Source organism: Penaeus japonicus, unplaced genomic scaffold (assembly GCF_977035675.1).
Source record: "Penaeus japonicus unplaced genomic scaffold, GWHDUDI00000001_assembly GWHDUDI00000034, whole genome shotgun sequence".
In the NCBI taxonomy this organism is placed as follows: domain Eukaryota; kingdom Metazoa; phylum Arthropoda; class Malacostraca; order Decapoda; family Penaeidae; genus Penaeus; species Penaeus japonicus.
The window spans coordinates 6,030,794-6,035,793 of NW_028234436.1; positions in this window are offsets into that span (position 1 = coordinate 6,030,794).

Genomic DNA, 5,000 nt, shown 5'->3' on the forward strand with positions numbered 1-5,000 from the left:
GCAGCTCTCCCTACTGAGCACACAACAAAAATACTCCCGGATGGAATACCATCAGAACCATCAGTACTTGGCCTCCGACTGTTCGCATATGACGCCAAAAAATACCAACAAAGTAACCGCAAGGTAATTGGAGATGAAATACGAAAAGGAACAAAAAAATATCGGTATAGCAATCCTGCATACCACACGCCAGAGCAGGACATGAAGATCCTGAAACATCTTAGACAGGGAGACATTGAAATAATACCTGGCATGATAGAGGAGAGGAGAAACATTAATAAAGTAAGAAGACATTGATAAAGTAAGGAGACAAGAGACAGACCAGAAGAGAGCGTTAAAAAGAAATACTGGAATGACACGGCTCTGAATCATGCAGCTCAACGTTCTCCACTGGAGCAAAGAAAGAGCTAATGAACTCTCTAACACATACAGGATATTCGATCTAGACATCAACCAAATCAGTAGCCAAGGCCTGAAATAAACGGATCGAATGAAAATATACTCATACAACATATACCAAAGTAACAAAACAGGCGAGCTGAATGACGGAGTCGCAATTGCGGTGAAAAGAAACATCAAACGTAGAATAATCGATGACTTCCAATCAGAATTCCTGGGCATCGAATAGCCACAGCTTATCTCCCACCGAGAAGACCGCACATGCTTGAGGCTGGCATCATGCGGCTATTAAGAACAAATAAGCCAGTGTACATACTGGGAGATATTAATGCTCGCCACATCTTAGGCAATAATGACAACAACCAGGTAGGCAACAGACTTGCCAGATATGTCAATCACGAGCAAGCTGTCATAATTGGACCTCATTTCCCAACCTTTGTCACCAACATTTCTGCCTCAACCCCAGATATTGTCATTGCTAACAAATACGGCACCTTGAGCATGCTCACAACACCAGGAGATGCAACCACAAGTGACCATCTAACAATTCAGTTCACGGTATCAACATCACCGATAATGATACCAACACCACCACGAGCTGATTACAGAAATGCCGACTGGGAGAAGTACCAAATCTTAAGCAATACCCCCACAATACAATTGCATAACAAATGGTACAAAGCAATAAATAAGGGTACCGCAGCTTGGTTCAAATAAATAACCTCCGCAAAAGATCAAAGCATCCCAGTCAAACAATACCACACAATTCTGCACCATCGAACAAATGCACGACTCAACAGCAGATAAAGGGAATGTTAAAACCTCAAACAACAAGCAGAAAGGCATGGCTGGAATGAAAACACAAGACGACAATACAGGCTGTTGCAACTAACAAGCAAAGAACAAACGAAACAGTTGTCACAGGAAAATTGGGAGAGACTAACCCAGAGATCTGTCATCTTGCAAGAAAGACCCAGCAATATTCTGGAGGAAGCTGAACAAACTAATAGGAAATAGTAACATTCACTCTCCATATACATACGTCTCTCAAAACAACAAAATTTACGATGCTATAAGCAAAGAGAAGCTCCACAATAAATACTGGAGCAAAGCATTCAAAATAACAGACAAAGAAAATCAATATTTTAACCCCCAATTTGAAGAAACCATCCAAAGAGACCTCGCACGGTTCCCAAACTAACTAATACCGTATCCTAACATCAATACAAACAGCCTATTAGGCGAGAATCCCCTGACGGCTGTGATAACAAATGACGACATCAAGTCAGTATTATTGAAAATGAAAAACAAACAAAGCTCCAGGTAAGAGCAAGATAAATAAAACAGACATCACTCATCTCCCGAGTAACATGATCTCGAAACTAACTAGCATATTCAATGCCAGTTTGGCGTCAGGCTACTTTCCCGAAATGTTAAAAAAAGCGACAATCTGTCTCATCCCAAAACCAGGAAAGCCACCAAATAGAGTTGAAAACTATATACCTTCGGCTGCAGTGTTGCATACACACTACAACATCCCACCCATGAATATAAGAATTCATACTCTTACAAAAATAGTATGGGAGAAGATAGAAAGTGCCAAAGACAACAACTATGCAAAAATTACGAACAATAACCTTGGCACGAACAACCACTCCTGGTTTCCATGTAGCATACAACCTACCTTACAGGAACCACCACCGCTTCTCAGCTACTGGAGCAGGAACCAGAACCAAGACGAAAACGACGATCTAGACGATCCCACGTAGACTGAACAAAACCTGAAAGAAAGAGAAAGTAAGCATAAAGAAACAAGTCAATAATTATAATAATGATCCCACGCAAACGACGAACTTGAAAGGAAAAAGAAACAATTAAAACAAAAAAGCTTCACTTCACTTCTCACAACCAATACCAAGATCTCCTCTGGCTCTTGTGAGGAGATCGAGACGAAGGATAGAGAAGTGAGTGAAGATGGACTATCTTACAAACTCTCCAAAGATTCGCTGTTTATATATCACTATTGTGTGCGAGGTCAAATAACCTCCATACAAAGTGATACGCAAACTACGAGACGGGCGAGATGGAGATAGAGAAAGAAAAAAAAAAGGTGTCGGTAACTAACAATGATTCCAATCAATACATCCCATCTTATTAATATATGTAAATAATGGCCCCAAAACTCAGACCAAACAAAAAGGAATAAACAAAATAGTACTACGTACTATACAAACAAATCCTAATGAATATGGAACCTGAGGATGCAGTGCATTTCCTGGGTGTACATTATGTATTCTGAATATATACTATATATCTTGAATATATACTACACATCTCGAATAGGTGCTATACTTGCAAATATATACTATATTTGAAAATATACAGACATAATCACGAGGACGGCAAGATCAAGAATAGGACTCTGATTCCTCTGTTCGATCAATTTTCCTCCTTTTCCGGGGAAAAAACGAGATTATGATCTATTCTCATACTTACATATGTAATAATACATAATAAAAATAATTCAAATACAATACCCAAAACTTGCACGGCCGAAGCCAAGACAACTAACAACAATGCAGAAGTGACGTGCCTTAACAACATTAACCCTACGACAGGCAAGAGGGAAAGCCCCTCAAAATTTTTAGTCTTGTTCTGATACTTCAGCGGATACACTTCGTGTTTCCGGATTTACACGGCCCAGGATAAGAGCACTATGCCTGCCTCGACGAAAGCTGTACTGATCCTTTGGAATTGTAGACAACTGGTACACTTCCCCATCGCTCTTTCACATACTCCAGTCCCGACGGACGAATGTGGTGAGGGACAGTAAGGGTAAACCATAAATGGATGCTCCGTGACCTCACCATGAAAAAGAGGGCGACGTGGACTACAAGTATAGCAACACTGGGTTGCTGGAGCGACCATAACGTCGTGATGATGCTTTCCACTGTCCACAACGCTCATGTCGAAGAGAGAGGGTACTCCCGCGTAGTTGTTGACTATCATGTCGGTATGAAGGGCGTCGACGTTGGGGACAGTTGTCCGCCTCACATAACACCACTCGGAAGTCGAGGGTGTGGAAGTTCTGCCTCTTATCATTCTCCTTCGTAGTATATTAGACCATGTGGGGTAAGATGTCACAGGAGTTCTGCATGAAGTTGGCGCTGTTAATGATCGGTCACACGACAGGAGATTATCCAAGAAGCAGTGTGGCTGCACGTCCTTCATATGCTGCCGGTCCCGACTTCAGCAGCGACGCACTCTTTTGAGTCCGTAAAAGGCGGCCGGCGTCTTTGCTGGTGCTCCGCCAGGGGTGTTCGGAAGGCTATGGCAGCAGGTTATCAGATTGCTTTGTCGGTCTGTTCATTTATGGCTGTTTTGAGGTCTGGTACTCTGCAGCTTAACTTTCTCACTAATTCTCACTCCGTCTTTTATTTTTCTGATGTATTTAGTTTTTTTATATGTATTTATGCGTTTTATTTTTCTTATGTTTATGTTTTCTATTCATTTTTTTCTTTTACATTTTTTTCGCACACATATATCTAATTTCCCGCATGATACCTTGGCAACGATGTTTTTGAGCAAAAAAGTATGCTACAAAAAGATTATGAACCTACAACATGGGTAGAAATTGTATTTGAGGATTTTTTCACATATTTTAAGTATATGTCTGACTTTAGTTTATGGTTAGAAGCAGCAAAACATGGATAAAGCTTGTATTGTCGTACTTCATTCTTATCACGCAACCAAAAACAGGGAAAAACGCGCTAATATTCCATTGAGTAGGCTGCATGGGTCACGTCACAGTGCCCAGCTTTACACCGTGGGCGATACATATATACACATATATGATATGAATTATTCTGTTAGAAAAATAAATACTGATGTTCTGATCATAGAAAAGTAAATATTGACATTCCCGATACTCCATTGCATCTTCTCCCCTACTTCTTCCTCGACATCCTCCCCCCCTCTCTCTCTTCCTTTCTCTTTCTCTCTCTCTGTATTAGATTTGATTTATGTATGGTATTAAAGAGGTGACATTACTTTCTAACTATGTACAGATGGACACGAGATGTATTTAAAACAAATTAACACCATTATATTCTTTTTGCGTTGCCATAGTAGTGTTTCCGAAAATTTTTGTTTTTGATCCCGTTGACGAAGCAGTGGAGCTCTTACCCTGATAAACCTGTTCACTCAGATTGTCCGATTACAAAAAAATATATGTAATTTTTGTTGACCCTTTGCAATATATAAGCATATCTATTGAACAGTAATCAATAAAAAAAAAAAAAGATTGACGGTGTTCATTATTATAAAAATGCACACATGATCAGAATTTAGTATTAGTACTTGTTTTATTAACTACAACGATCAAAGGAACAAATTGAGACACCACGGGTTTGAAGAGAAAAGGTTTCCGTTATTCTTTTATTTATCTTTGTAGCTGTTCATGGTTTGTTTTTTCCGACAAACCCAAACTCTCTTCCAGCCGTTGGAAAATTTTGGACGCGTTCATAATTTCGTGCTCTACCAAAGGCGGTTGCATTTGACGTCTATTATTAAAGATGTTTTCTGGTATCTCTGCAATGAAC